The sequence below is a fragment of the Mirounga leonina genome, unplaced genomic scaffold (genome assembly GCF_011800145.1).
Source record: "Mirounga leonina isolate KUSES-001 unplaced genomic scaffold, KU_Mleo_1.0 Mir_201, whole genome shotgun sequence".
In the NCBI taxonomy this organism is placed as follows: Eukaryota; Metazoa; Chordata; class Mammalia; order Carnivora; family Phocidae; genus Mirounga; species Mirounga leonina.
In genome coordinates, this window is record NW_023270504.1 from 23633367 (window position 1) to 23649953 (window position 16587).

Sequence of the window (16587 nt, forward strand, 5' to 3'; positions counted from 1 at the left end):
ATATGGTCTGTGAGCCTTTCTGTTTCATGACCTTGGGAGTACTTGCCTGGTAGTGTTCTTGTATCAAGTTAATTTCCCACAAGACAAAGGAATCTATCCTGATGGTAACATTTTTGAGAAACTGAGTATCTGGGAATGTTCCACACTTGCTCAATAATTTGACTAAATATAGAATTCTAGGTTGGGAAGTATTTTCCTTCAGAATTTGGAAGGTGTTTCTCCACTATCCTCTAGCATTCAATGTTGTTGAGGAATCTGAGCCATTATATTCCTGATATTAAATGCTCTTCTTATATTTTCTCTATTTTATATCTGCTTGTGGTTCTGCTTTACTTATTAAGAGAATATCTTTGATTTTTGTCTTCAAACCATTTTTTTTTTGTTTCTAATATCAAATGTCTAAATCCAGGTACTCTTTTTTTTTGCTCTTTTCCTTCTTTAAAAGGGGCATCCTGTTTCAAAAATATTACATATGATTTCTTATCTCTTGAGAAATTAGGTATCATTTTCTTGATGTGTTTTTATAGTCTGCATTGTTTTGTTTGTTTGTTTTAAAGATTTTATTTATTTGACAGAGAGAGAGCACAAGCAGGGGGTGTGGTAGGCAGAGGGAGAAGCAGGCTCCCCACACAGCACGGGGAGCCCGATGTGGGACTCAGTCCCAGGACCCTGGGATCATGACCTGAGCCTAAGGCAGTCGCTTAACCAACTGAGCCACCCAGGCGCCGTTTGTTTGTTTTCAAGTTGCTTCATTGTTTGGCTTTTTACCTCATCTTTCATACTATGAAGAAAAAAACATGTTAACTAGAAAGCTGTCATAACTTTTGAAGATTTTTTATTTTATTTATTTTTTTAAAGATTTTATTTTATTTATTTTATTTTTTTTTTAAGATTTTTATTTGTTTACTTGAGAGAGAGAATGAGAGAGAGAGAGCACATGAGAGTGGGGAGGGTCAGAGGGAGAAGCAGACTCCCTGCCGAGCAGGGAGCCCGATGCGGGACTCGATCCAGGGACTCCAGGATCATGACCTGAGCCGAAGGCAGTCGCTTAACCAACTGAGCCACCCAGGCGCCCCAAGATTTTATTTATTTTAGAGAGAGAGATAGTGAGCACAAGCAAGAGGGAGAGGGAGAAGCAGGCTCCCTACTGAGAAAGGAGCCCGATGTGAGACTCGATCCCAGGACCCTGGGATCGTGACCTGAGCCGAAGGCAGATGCTTAACCGACTGAGCCACCCAGGCGCCCCTAAAGATTTTTTAAAAATCTGATCTTTTTAAGCATATTTAGGGAGGGTGTTTCCCCAAGAACCCTGTCCCTCATATTTTTTGCCTTCTGTTGGCTCAGCTTCTGTCATGTTGAAGAAAACTGCATCTCCGCCATCCATATCCCACACATTTCCTGTAGGAATGGCTCTCTCTAAACCTGGATTTTTTGAGTGAGAGTCTATGCCAGCCCTTTTCACTGTCTTACCTCCTAATCTTACACCTCCTGCCATCTGATATTTGCCCTCACGTCTCCCGCAGAATTCTGAGAGACTGCTAGGGGACAGGTATCCATGGCAAAAGGGGAATGGCTAAGAACAGACCAGGAGTGGAGAGTTAAGAGTGCCATAAAGCAGTGCTTCTGATTCACCTGGGAGGCTTGCTAAACTGCTGGGTGCGTCTTTGATTCAGCAGAGCTGGGTTGGAGCTCAGTGCTTTTTTAATCATATCCTCCAAGTTACCAGGGGCTGTTGATGCTGCCTGTCTGGAGGCCATATTTTTTGAGAACCATTTGAATAAAGTATTGTAACCTAACATGTATTTATGGCCGTTCTTCATCTCCTGCAAAAATATTTCTTGATCAGAACTTCGACTTTTGCTTTTTAGTAAAAAAAAGCGAGATTGCGTTTGAGTATTTTCTCATGATTTCCAGCTACAGCCGGTATAGGGGAAGCTGTACATTAAATAGGAGATGGGAAAAACATGCATTTTGCCAGAGGGGGGGTGGGCCTTGTTTTCCACCTCCTGCAGAAAATCAGCAGTTAATAATCGTGCTCGTTGCCAGAGTTCAGTACAAGCATTGGGGTGGGGGTGGGAATTCATAAATTTAATTTCAGCTGCTCACAAATGTTAAATGCAATTCAATTAATAGTCTAGAAAACAAACTAAAATTACAGATCCAAAGCACACATCCATAAAATATCAAGCTATTGAAGTGTTTCTAACAGACACTTTATTTCTCCTCTCTGTTCCCTTACTAGCATCCACAGGTTTAAGATGTCAGGCAAGGAAAACTTTTAAAGGAACTTTCTCAATTAATTTAATTGGGAATTAATTAGCAGTTGGGGGGGGGAACCACCCTTCATCTCTCTGCACTAGAACACTGTAGAGCCCAGTTCACAAACCAGTAGCCATTTCCAGAAGTAGTTTGGAAAAACTGATTTTCAAGGCAACCTTAGGGAGATACAACCACAGAGGCTCTTTTAAAATTTTCCAGCCTACGTGTAGGAGAGTATGATTGTTTTAATGCGGAGCAGATGAAGCATCACCCTATTAGTCCACTAATGGGACTACACCCACTCACCTTATCCCTTTAACCATTAGCATTTACATTAAAATAGGCTGGCTGATTGGCTTATCTGTAGTTTTAAGAGGAAACCTGATGGGAGCTTTGAGGTTTGTTCTTTCTCTTGCCACTCTAAAGGAGTTTGGGTTTTTCTTGCTCCTTCTGGGCTATGAAGTTCTTCCCAGGTATTTTGTAGCAAGTTGAGTCTTGAGCATCACCTCCCACTGGACCCCGAAGATCTAGGAGGAGCTTCGGTCTGTGACCAGGCTTCCAATGGATTCGCCAAAGCAGCTTTACCCAACCTGGGCCCTGGGGTCATCTCAGATGCCCAGTGAAGAGAATTCCCAGGAAGGCTCGGGTAAGCCAGATGGTACCCTTTCTGACGACAGAGGGTTCGGGAGCGAAGAGGTTGCCCTCCTTCTTAAATTGACTTCAGTCTTCCAGGCAGGAGGGCCAAGGTTCTGTAGGTCTCCCCAGTGAAGAAACACGGAGGGCAGGGGGGAAATTGGGGAAGGGGTATTGAGAGCTGCTTGGTTTACTTCCTACGTTCAGGAATACTTAAAAATGTTTTCAGTTCTGTTTCTGGGGAAGAGCAATCGGGATTCTCCTAGGTCGTGGCTCAAAATGTCTGCCTATCAGCAATACATGTCAGGAATGTGAAAAGGAACAAAATACAAGAAACCTAAACTCTTAGTTTAACCTAAAGTTTTTCTTAATCTCACCAGCATTTTCTGGATTGGTTTTCCAGCTAAATTTTCCCTTTAGGAATGTTAAGCAGGGAGATGGCTTTTCAGAAGAAATTGAAAAAAGGGGAACACTTAAAGCCAGTGAATGTGTTCTATAATGTAAATTAGTAGGACAGACTCTGGAGGGCTTTTTGAGGAACAGTGTCCCAGAAATACTGCCAATTAGGTCCTCTCCTGGCTTCTTCCCATAGCAGAACCCAACCCCAGGCTTGACCACAGAGAACCACTCAATGGATTTGAAACCTTACTACCGGGACTAATGGGTGGGGCTGGATGGTGGTGGGTGCACTGGGCAGCTAAAAAGCTGGGTGGGAAGCTTGCTGATATTTTCTATTCCGTCAGCATCTTCTCCCCCTGCCCCTCCCCAGTCCAGACCTGCTTCCCCCCATCTTTGAGGAAAGAACCTGGGTGGATATATACAAAGGGAAAATTAACAAAGAGAGGGTATCTGTATAATCCGATCTCTGCTTTCCCTCGAACCTGCCTTAGTACCTGATGGTTCCCAACTAGGGATCTTTATTTACGTGTGCGCAAGTCCCTGGAAGTCAAATGGATCCTGACTCTTTTACTTAATGCTTTCACACACAGGGAAAATGAATGTTAACTGCTTTATATGAGTTTTGAGAGTGTACAGGGTATGCATATGGGTTTGGATCAAAGAGGCAAGTAAGTGGCTGATTTTGGAGTTTGAGTGGAGAGATTTTGTACCATGAAAAGGTTGGGTGTAAGTGAAGAGGGTAACAGCCAGTTCAGCTTCTTAGTTCTGTTTAAGGAGAGACGGTTGTATGTGGGGTTTCCTTGTCTATTTCACGGGCCTTTACCCCCCCACCACTCCCCCCCAAGAAAGTTTAAGAGATTTATAAGTGTTATCAAGTTGAACTGCTGAAACTTGTTTACTGATTTGATTTGCATTAATGCTTTGTTGTGTGTCTCTTCCCCTCCTTCTATTACAAACTAACACAAGTGAAAATAGGAAAACTGCACATGTTTTTCCAGGTGGAATCACATGTTTTTCCAGTTGGAATCCTATTTAGGTACCTTTTGACCCTGTGGCGGGAAAAACATCTAACCGTCAGAACTACCAATAACAAGAAGAGCGGGGAAAATTTTTTTAAGGACTGTTTCCCATCATAGTGGATGATTCTTCTTTTCTTTCTTTCTTTTTTTGGCTTTATTTTTAGAGAGAGAGAGCACAAGAGGGAGGAGGAGCAGAGGGAGAGGGACAAACAGACTCCACTCTGAGCGCAGAGCCTGACGGGGGCTTGGTCTCAGGACACTGAGACCATGAAATAAAGACCTGAGCTGAGATCCATTTGGCTGCTAAACTGACTGAGCCACCCAGGTGCCCCCCATCATAATGGCTTCTTTTTAGGATTTTAGTCATTTGACAGAGCACAGCAGGGAGAGCAGCAGGCTCCCCGCTGAGCAGGGAGCCCAATGTGGGGCTCAGTCCCAGGACCCTGGGATCATGACCTGAGCCGAAGGCAGATGCTGAACCGACTGAGCCACCCAGGTGTCTCATCATAGTGGATTCTTAAGCATATTCTCAAACGTACTGTCTCACCACATGCAACCTGTTAGGTTAGCAGAGTAGGTAATGTGCTCGCTATGTGTGATCTTCCACGCTGAAGTACCTCCCGTTGTCCATTGTCAACCTGCTTAAGAGCAGACCTACTTGGAGCCTGAGACAAGTGACTTCTGGATGATGCAATGCACTCTAATGGATCTTAACTTTTCTCTTTTCTTACAGGTGCCTCTCAAACTATCTCCGAAGTATTAACAAAGAATCTTGGTAAATTGACTCTCGACTCTAGTATCAAGCTCCCTTCCCCTCTTCCAGAATATCCATCCCAGCAGCAGGACAGAGAGACGAAACCACAGGGGCTGGTTGAGCGCATCCTTAGCAGCAGCGGGAGGAGGACTGGAGTAAGGACTTTGTTAACTGCTCGGAAAGAAAGGACGGCAAAGATGATTCGAATGATTCAGTACCAGCGCTACCTCAGCCCGGGGTCCCAGGTAGGTTCATGGGATCTGGGCAGACAGCGCTGCCCCACCAGGGTGCTCAATAGCCACTAGGAATGATAGGCAGCGGTCAGTCAACCATACTGATGAACGCAGGGTGTGAGTAACAGTTGTGTTTTTAAGATTCTCCAACTTCTTACGGTAGATGTATAATGTTAGTAATCCAACCTTTTTGATAGTTTTCAGTAAATATATTTTTTTCTTCCCATAAAGCTTCAAAAAGATCTGCAGCAGAAGGAAGCTGATGAGGTAAAAGATTTTCTCAAACTATACATGTGGGTGGCTGTCTGGTTTCTATTTTTTGATTTTTGTTTTTGAGAGGAGGAAAGGGGAATTTGATTTTGAATCTCTGGGAATTCTGGAGAAATCCGTTCATGTTTGTAGTTTTTATTTAGTTATTTTTTAATTTTTTTAGAGCAGTTTTAGATTAATGGCAAAATTGAGCGGAAAGTTGAGTGTTCCCATATACTTCCTGAATATAGTGTCCTCCACTATGAACATCCCATGCTAGTGATAAATTTGTATAGTTGAACCTACACTGACACGTTCTCACTTCAAGTCTATTGTTTACATTAGGGTTAACTCTTGGTGGTATATTTGTACCTTTTCAAGTGCTGTCAGAAACATGGTCATGATGATACTCTAGTAGGAGCAAACAACCTTGAGTACTGGGTCCAGAAGAAGTTACATTTAAGGCATTCAGAGAATAATGACGCTAGGATATATTTTACTGGTTGACAGTCAAATGTTACCATCACAAAATGACCCACAATCTGGCATTCTTTGGTACCCATACACTTCAATCCTGCCACCTCTTTGCCCTCCAAAATGTATTCCAAAGGCTATTCTAGGGGTGCCTGGGTGGCTCAGTTGGTGAAGCATCCGACTCTTGATCTCAGCGCAGGTCTTGATCTCGGTGGTGAATTCAAGCCCTGAGTTGGCATGGAACACAACTTAATCTGTGTAACCAACCCTAGATTTGAGGGTGGAGGCTTGGTTACACCTCATCATGGTGCAATTAATCCATTTTATTTAAATTATTAACGCGGGCGCCTGGGTGGCTCAGTTGGTTAAGCAACTGCCTTCGGCTCAGGTCATGATCCTGGAGTCCCGGCATCGAGTCCCACATCGGACTCCCTGCTCAACAGGGAGTCTGCTTCTCCCTCTGACCCTCCTCCCTCTTCTGCTCTCTGTCTCTCATTCTCTCTCTCAAATAAATAAAATCTTAAAAAAAAAAATAACGCAATTAATCCATTTCACTTTTTCAGGGTGAATCAAGAGTAGAAAGATTTCAATGTCGCTGTCATTATTGCCTGTATCATAAAGATCTTTCTGAGGAAACCAGCATGGAGAATAATTATGACATAGAGCCAATGTAAACATAAACTTTATTCTTGTATGGTTTCTTCTTAACTACTGATTTTAGGATCATTTTGCAACAGCTTGGGAAAGCTGCTCTATGTTAGGGCAAACTATAATATTTTGGTAATCTATGATATTATAAAGTCTTTTTTGTATCTTTCCTACCTTCCTACCGGTAATTTGTGAGGAATCCTGTAGTTTGCATTTGAATGACTTCAGTACACGTCCACCTTTTGATTTGACCTAAGGAAGCACTAATAGGTTTTGAGTGTTGCCTGTGTATTTGAGAGGCCTGAAGTCATTAAGACAAGACCTAACCTCAAAAATTGGAAGCCAAGTAACTTGTGCAGAAGGAATACACAGAAAACTTTGGGTGGTTTGGTGAGAGCATGATTAGGGCAGATATGTATGCTAGATTTTCTGGTTTTCAAAAATTGTAATAAAATTTTTTTGTGCTGTTTCAGTTTTCAGTAGCAAATGTGTGTGTAGAGGATCTTATTAAAATTGATTTATTTGAATACCTCTTAAAGAGTCTTATTCTTTTTTTAACTTGTTTTTACTGTGTATTCAGTGAACAAGTGTTCTTACCCTCATGACATTGCTAGAATGTAAACTTCTGGCATTTTAATGTGTGATACTGTCCCACTGGAAAGGCACTTGATACATCTGGGTAAAGTTAGAAAGCAAGGACACAGATACCAGGGCACCTGGGTGGCTCAGTCGGTTAAGTGTCTGCCTTCGGCTCGGGTCATGATCCCAGGGTCCTGGGATCGAGTCCCACATCGGGCTCCCTGCTCAGCGGGAGTCTGCTTCTCCCTCTGCCTTACCCCCTACTCGTGATCTCTCTCTAATCTTTTATTTTTTTTTAAGATTTTATTTATTTGACAGACACAGCGAGAGAGGGAACACAAGCAGTGGGAGAGGGAGAAGCAGGCTTCCTGCTGAGCAGGGAGCCCGATGTGGGGCTTGATCCCAGGACCCTGGGATCATGACCTGAGCCGAAGGCAGACGCTTAACGACTGAGCCACCCAGGTGCCCCTAATCTTTTTTTTAAAAAAGACAAATACTTGTACGTACCACCTTCTGGAAGAGCTCTCAAAAACCGGGAGGAAGATAGAGGTGGAGCATGTGTTCAAAGTGTTTTGTTCACTTACAAGGAACGGTTTGGAAGAGAAGCAACTAGAGACCTGGGTGAAGAATCCCATGCTGATGAGTACACAGGTATGGAACCAACAATCTGTTGGTCTTCAGAATAGGGTGGAGGCAGAAACAGCATGAACTTGGGAGGACTGGTTCCAACAAAGGTCAAGTGCAACAGTGATGTCAGGGAGCGGTATTAAATAATAGCCTCTGCTCACTGCCAAAGTAGGTCTTCAGAGGTTTTTCTACTTAGAACTAGTCTAGCTGCCCTAGTCTACTAACATGGATAAGGGTGGGCAGGCTTGAAGTTTTGTTTAAGCTTGCAACAAAACTAGGAGGCATGTATTAGTATTTTTCATGGAAAACCTATTCAAGTGGGTGATGTGAGAGGGAAGTCACTTTCTGCACTTAAGCAAATACACCCTATAGCTCTTCCATCTTTCCTCTTGAGTTCCTCTCTCAGGTGTTCTGAGGGACTGACATTGGATTTCTTCACTGATTGCATTACAGGAGAGCTGTCAGTTTCTATTTTTGTTGCCTTTATTTTATTTTACATTTTTATTTTTCAAGATTTTATTTTTAGGGGCGCCTGAGTGGCTCAGTCAAGCCTCTGCCTCAGGCTCCGTTCATGATCCTGAAGTCCTGGAATGGAGCCCCGCCCTGTGTTGGGCTCCCTGCTCTGCAGGGAGTCGGCTTCTCCCTCTCCCTCTGCTGCTCCCCCTGCTTGTGCTTTCTCTGCCAAAAATACAGAATCTAAAAAACTTTTTTTTAAAAGATTTTATTTGACAGCACAAGTAGGCAGAGTGGCAGTCAGAAGCAGAGGGAGAATCAGGTTCCCCGCGGAGCAAGGAGCTTAACGCGGGGCTCCATCCCAGGACCCTGCGATCATGACCTGAGCCAAAGGCAGATGCTTAACGACTGAGCCACCAGGCGCCCCTAAAATAATTTTTTTTAATCAACATCCAACATGAAGCTCAGACTCAGAGCCCTGAGATCGAGTCAGTCATTCTACTGACTGAGCCAGCGAGGTGTCTGTACATTTTTTTTTTTTTTTTTTAAGATTTTATTTGACAGAGACACAGCAAGAGAGGGAACACAGCAAGGGGGTGGGAGAGGGAGAAGCAGGCCTCCTGCAGAGCAGGGAGCCTGATGCGGGGCTCGATCCCAGGACCCTGAGACCGTGACCTGAGCTGAAAGCAGACGCTTAACAACTGAGCCACCCAGGCGCCCCTTAAAGCATAATTTTTTATTTTTAACTCTTTAAGGAATTTTGAACAAAATTCCCACAATTAGACCAATAAGTATGTACATCTCACATAGATATTAGCCATGCTTAACACTTTTTTTTGCTTAGTCAATTATCTTTTTTTTTCTTTTTATTAACATATACGTCATATTTGTCTCAGGGGTACAGGTCTGTGATTCATCAGTCTTACACAATTCACAGCACTCACCATAGCACATACCCTCCCCAGTGTCCATCACCCAGCCACCCCATCCCTCCCACCCCCCTCCACTCCAGCAACCCTCAGTTTGTTTCCTGAGTCTCTGATGGTATGTCTTCCTCTCTGGTTTTGTTTTGTTTCATTTTTCCCTCCATTCCCCTATGATCCTCTGCCTTGTTTCTCAAATTCCACACATCAGTGAGATCATCTAATTGTCTTTCTCTGATTGACTTATTTTGCTTAGCATAATACCCTCTAGTTCCATCCACGTGGTTGCAAATGGCAAGATTTCATTTTTTAATGGCTGCATAATATTCCATTATATACATATATACCACATCTTTATCCATTCATTTGTTGATGGACATCTAGGCTCTTTCCATAGTTTGGCTCTTGTGGATATTGCTGCTATAAGTGTTGGAGTGCATGTGCCTCTTCGGATCACTACATTTGTATCTTTGGGGTAAATACCCAGTGCAATTGCTGGGTCATAGGGTAGCTCTATTTTCAACTTTTTGAGTAACCTCCATACTTTTTATTCTAGAGTGGCTGCACCAACTTGCATTCCCACATGCTTAACGCTTTTTAGTGAGATATTTGGAAGTAAACTAAAGATGTTAAAATCCTTCATCCTCAAATATTTTGTATCTTGAATATGAATGTTCTCTTATAATGACAAGATTTATAAAGGAATTGTATAATTTTGCCTGTTTCTATTCAGCCTTCTGTATCCTCTTGTGTGACTCTTCGATGCAGCAAAGATTTAGGTTTTTTGTCTAATGCAATCTAAAAATAATTCAGTGGGTGATTTTTATCTTTTTATCATGCCAGCTATATTTGTGTATGTGTGTAGTTCTTCAGGAATTTAGGAGAATTCAAATTTTCTCTCTAGTGGTTACCCATAAAACTTAAACCTCCTTAATACTTTTACTTTCTTTCTTTTTTTTTTTTTAAGATTTTATTTATTTGACAGACACACAGTGAGAGAGGGAACTCAAGCAGGAGGAGTGGGAGAGGGAGAAGCAGGCTTCCCGCTGAGCAGGGAGCCCGATGCGGGGCTCGATCCCGGGACCCTGGAATGATGACCTGAGCCGAAGGCAGACGCTTAATGCCTGAGCCACCCAGGTGCCCCAATACTTTTACTTTCATTAGTACCTATTTTTCTATGTGAACAGTGATTATTACATTTTTCCCTTCCCTCATCCTTCAGTCTTATCCACCTCTTAATTTGCATTTGAGTCAATTATCTCTTGGTGTTCAGCTTTGTCACACTAAACTCAAGTTTGCATAGGAACCAACTATTCTCCTATCTTGTTCCTTCTTCCCCTCAACTTTATGTCATTTCTACATCATTAGATTCCCACTGCTTGTTCTGTTACTCCTATCTGCTCACTTTTTAAAGTCCTTTTTCCTCCAGTTATGTATATGTAATGCTTATTGTTAACTCTTTTCTGTAGTTAATCCAGTTACTCCTGACTTGATTTGTTTGTTCTGTAGAGCTTTCTTCAGAAAGGACTCAGAATGCCGAGTTCTTTCATATCTAAAACTTTTTTTTCTTGAAAGACTGCTCGTCTCACTCCTCTTGCTCAAGGATATTAGGAGCATTGTTCTGTTGTAAATGCTGAGTGTCACTGAGAGCTGAGGCCAGCTTGCTACTTCCCCTCATCCCCAAAGCCTTAAGTGTCTCTTTTTGCCTCACTGTTCAAAAGGGTCTTTTATCTTTGAAGATAGCTCTTCAAATAGCTCTCTGTTTGGACCATTCTGGATCATTTCCTCTTGAACATGGTGTATTCTTTCGGTTTCATTTAGTATCTTTGAGTGCTTTCTTCAGAATGGTTCTGTTCCATTGCTTTTGTTTTCTCTGGGGAGTCCGTCCAATTCTGTGTATTTTGGATTGCCTTTGCTTGTCTTTATATTTTTTTCTAGAATATTTTAAAAATTATTTCCACTTAATTTTCTTTGTTATTCTACTTTCTATCTTCTATTTATAGGCATACCTCGGAGTTACTGTGAGTTTGGTTCCAGACCACTGCAATAAAGACGGTATCTCAACAAAGTGAGTCAAATAAATGTTTTGGTTTCCCAGTGCATATAAAAGTTAGGTTTACACTATACTGTAGTTTATTAAATGTGCAAAAGCATTATGTCTATAAATGTAGATGCCCTAATTAAATACTTTATTGCTACAAATATTAACCACCATTTGAGTTTTCAGCCGGTGGTAATCTTTTTACTGGTGGATGGTCTGGCCTCTGATGTTGATGGCTGCTGACTAATTAGGAAAGTGGTTGCTTAAGGTGCGGAGGCTGGGCAGGTTCCTGAGACAACAATGAAGTTTGCTTCCTCAATTCCTTTCAAGAACAATTCTGTGTAGTGTGCATCTTTGCTGTTTGATAGCATTTTACCCACAGTAGAACTTCTTTCAGAATTGGAGTCTCCTCCTCTCCAACCTGCCGCTGCTTTATCAACGAAGTTAATGTAATATTCTAAATCCTTTATCATTTCAACAGTCTTCACAGCATCTTCGATAGGAGTAGGTTCCATCTCAAGAAGCCACTTTCTTTGCTCTTCCCGTTAGAAGAAACTCTCATGATCCTGAAGTTGCAGCAATTCAGGCACATCTTAAGTCTCCACATCTGATTCTAGTTATCTTGCTGTTTCAACCACATCTACAGTCACTTCCTCTCCTGAAGTCTTGAATCCCTCAATCCTCCAATGAGGGCTGGAATCAGCTTCTTCCAAACTTCTGTTAATATTGATATTTTGACCTCTTAACTCTGAATAACATGTTCTTTTTTTTTTTTTAAAGATTTTATTTATTTATTTGAGAGAGAGAGAATGAGAGAGAGCACATGAGAGGGGGGAGGGGCAGAGGGAGAAGCAGACTCCCCGCCAAGCAGGGAGCCCGAAGCGGGACTCGATCCTGGGACTCCAGGATCATGACCTGAGCCGAAGGCAGTTGCTCAACCAACTGAGCCACCCAGGCGCCCTGAATAACATGTTCTTAATGGCATCAAGAATAGCGAATTCTGGGCCCCTGGGTGGCTCAGTCGTTAAGCGTCTGCCTTCAGCTCAGGTCATGATCCTAGGGTCCTGGGATCGAGTCCCGCATGGGGCTCTCTGCTCAGTGGGGAGTCTGTTCCCTCTCCCTCCCTCTGCCTCCCCCTCCCCCTGCTTGTGCTCTCTCACTTTCTCTCTGTCAAATAAATAAAATCTTTTAAAAAGGGGGAAGAACAGTGAATCTTTTCCAGAAAGTGTTCAATTTGTTTTGTCCAGATCTATCAGAAAATTCACTATCAATGACAGCTATAGCCTTAAAAAAGGTATTTCTTAATAAGATTCAAAAGTCTTAAGAAATTACTCCTTGCTCCATGGGCTGCAGAATGGATGTTGTATTAGCAGGCATGAACACAGTATGAATTGCAATGGACATCTCCATTAAAGCTCCTGGATGACCAGGTGCATTGTCAATGAGCAGTTATATTTGGAAAGGAATCTTTTCTGAGCAGTAGGTCTCAACAGTGGGCTTACTATTCAGTAAACCATGTCATAAACCAATGCGCTGTCCTGCAGGCTTTGCTGTTCCACTTACAGACCACAGGCAGAGGACATTTGGCATAATTCTTAAGGGCCCTAGAATTTTCAGAATGGTGAATGAGCATTGGCTTCAGCTTAAAGTCACCAGCTACATTAGCCTGTCTTGGAAGCTCTGAAGCCAGGCCTGACTTCTCACCAGCTATGAAAGTCCTAGATCTTCCAGTAGAGACCTGTTTCATCTACTTTAAAAAATACGTAGTTTGCAAACACTTTTCTTCACTCTAGTTTGTTTTTTCATCCTCTTAGCAAGGTTTTTCATGGAGGAATAGTTCTTAATGAAATCCAATTTATGGACTTTTCCTTTTATGGATCCTGCTTTTAGTGTCACCTCTTAAGAACTCTGCCTTGGGTGCCTGGGTGGGTGGCTCAGTCAGTTAAATGTCTGCCTTCAGCTCAGGTCATGATCTCAGGGTCCTGGGATCAGGCCCCACATTGGGCTCCCTGCTCAGTGGGGAGTCTGCTTCTCTCTTTCCCTCTGTGATCTATGTCGCTCGCTCTCGCAAATAAATAAAAATCTTAAAAAAAAAAAGATAGCACAAAAAAAGATAATATATTTAAAAAAACAACAAACAAAAGGAATTACCTGGACTTCAGAACAGAATTCAGTGCTCAGGGTAGTGAATTCTGGAATCGTTTTCCTCTCCCTTGGTATAATACTTTTTTGTTTAAGTTGTATTTATTTAAGTAATCTCTACACCTAATGTGGTTCTGGAACTCATGACCCCGAGATCAAGAGTCACATACTCTACCAACTGAGCCAGCCAGGCACCACTCAGTATTCCACTTTTGAACTATTGCGGCTCATCTTCATTCCCTAATTTCTCTGAGTGAAAAGAAGTCTCATGTTTTGTTCATTTAGCTTATCTTCAAGAACTTAAGAGAAGATTTAAAAAATAACTACCCTAAGGGAACTTGGGAAAGATTTGGATATCCCACATTCATAAACACAAAACAGCAGTAACTCAGATCCCTCACTAGACCACACAAGATGCCACTCTTTTCTCAGAACATCAGAGAAAGAGAACACCACTGCTCAGATACTCCAGGTTCATCTTTGTGTTTCACTAGTGCACTCTGGACAACACTGTGTGAAAGAGGACAAAAAGTACATGCTGAGCGGCACTTTAATATAAGTCCTCAACTTTTATTAATGATGTAAGGCCTTTTCCGCTATTTTGGAGGTGTGGAGACCTGCTGGTGACAGGACTTCTAAAACAAATTTGTCTGGAGATCTATGCGCAAAGGCCATTTTTACTGGCTATAAGTGGTGTCTCTGAAACCAAAGGGACCACACAGCTCTTCTTAAAATTGAAGGTAAAAAAATAAAAATTAAAAACTGAAGGTATTTATGTTAGAGAGGAAACTGAATTCTATCTAGGCAAGCATGCTTATATGTGCAAAGCAAATAACCCAGTGACTCCTGGTGGCAGACCAAACAAAACCAGAGTAATTTGGGGAAAGGGAACTTAATGCCCGAGCAAACAGTTGCATGGTTCATGCCAAATTCCCGCTAAAGCCATTGGACGCAGAATCCATGGGAGGCTGTGCCCCTCAAAGATTTAAACATTAAAAAGTAAGTAACTAAGGGACGCCTGGGTGGCTCAGTCAGTTAAGCAGCTGCCTTTGGCTTGCTTGGGTCAGGATCTCAGGGTCCTGGGATGGAACCCTGCAGGGGCTCCCTGCTCAGGGGGAGCCTGCTTCTCCCTCTGCCCACCACGCCCCTCCCACTCCGCTCATGCTGTCTCTCTCTCTCAAAAATAAACAAAAACAATACCTATTCTAGGCCCATCTCCAGACCAACTAAATCTCAGTTTTCCAGGGCAGGGTTGAGGCGGAGGAGGAAAGGAAAGGAAAGGAAAGGAAAGGAAAAAGGAAAGGAAAAAGGAAAGGAAAAAGGAAAGGAAAGGAAAAAAAGAAAGAAAGAAAGAAAGAAAGAAAGAAAGAAAGAAAAGGAAGGAAAGGAAGGAAGGAAGAAAGGAAGGAAGAAAGAAAGAAAAGAAAGAAAGAAAGAAAGAAAGAAAGAAAGAAAGAAAGAAAGAAAGAAAGAAAAGGAAAGAAAGAAAAGAAAAGAAAAGAAAAGAAAGAGAAGAAAGGAGAGAAAGAAAGAAAAGAAAGAGAAGAAAGAGGGCACCTGGGTGGCTCAGTTGGTTAAGCGACTGCCTTCAGCTCAGGTCATGATCCCGGAGTCCTGGGATCGAGTCCCACGTCGGGCTCCTGACTCAGCGGGGAGCCTGCTTCTCCCTCTGACCCTGTCCCCTCTCATGCTGTTTCTCTCTCTCTCTCTCTCAAATAAATAAATAAATAAAATCTTTAAAAAAAAAAGAGAGAAGAAAGGAAGAAATTTTTTTTTTTTACCCCCGGCTGATTCTAACATGTTGCCGAAGTAGTCACTGCTGTTGATTCTCTGCCAGTATGTGTAAAGCCATTCCTACCTGAGGTTTCACGTCTGAATTTCCTTGTCAGGAAAGGTAAAGTGATTCTAGGGAAAACCTTGTATGTAGTTCGCATCTCTCAATCCCCCAAACCTTATAATTTTTAAACTCTTTCTACTCCCAATACCTCTCAAACGGAGAAGACAGAATCAGTTTGATGTTGAGAGCAGCACATACTAAAGCTCGGACAGATTATAAACACAGTAGTTCTCAGCTGGGGCCAGTCCCCTCCTCCCCTCCCCCCTCAAATTTGGCATTTTATTGGATGTCACAATTGAGGGAGTGCTACTGACATCTAGTGGGCAAAGGGGGTAAAGGCCGGGGATGCTGCTAAGCATCTGCCACGCCAGAGGATAGCCCCCCTAAAGCAAAGAATTAATCTGATATAAAATGTCAGTAGTGTTGACCATATTTTCCAGTGTCCTCAAGTCCTGAATCTTTTAATCCTTCATGTTCCCTGGATAAATGAAGCCTAACACTTCCAGTACTCTATTTTTACACATTTAATACCATGATTAGAAAATGAGGGGCGCCTGGGTGGCTCAGTTGGTTGGGCGGCTGCCTTCGGCTCAGGTCATGATCCTGGAGTCCCGGGATTGGGTCCCGCATCGGGCTCCCTGCTCGGCGGGGGGTCTGCTTCTCCCTCTGCCCTCTTCCCTCTTGTGCTCTCTGTCTCTCATTCTCTCTCTCTGAAATAAATAAATAAAATCTTTAAAAAAAAAAGAAAAAAGAAAACGAATAGATGGGGCCTCTGGGTGGCTCAGATGGTTGGGCGTCTGCCTTCGGCTCAGGTCATGGTCCCAGGGTCCTGGGATTGAGCCCTGCATCAGGCTCCCTGTTCAGTGGGGAGCCTGCTTCTCCCTCACCCTCTGCCTGCCGCTCCCCCTGCTTGTGCTCTCTCTCTGTCAAATAAATAAATAGATAAATAAATCTTAAAAAAAAAAAAAAAGAATGAATAGATGATCACTGAGGATCAAATTAGGAGAGATAAGGGCAAAAATAAAAAAAGTATGTTTATGTTGAGGGAGGAAAGGATGGGGACATGGATGGATATTGGTACGCTGTTGAGCTCTTATATATCCAGAGTTGCTTTTACATATTTACTGTGAGTTTATGGTAGCAGAGAAATAAAAGTCTCCTAAATAGCAGAGGAATAGGAATTATCACATTTGTATCCTGGTTTATTCACTTATTTGGAGAAAACAGAGTATGATTTCAGAAACCTTTAAAAAAATTTTTAAAAAACAACCTAAGAGTGATGGAACCCAGCACTGGGAAGGGCCTGGCATAGGCTTG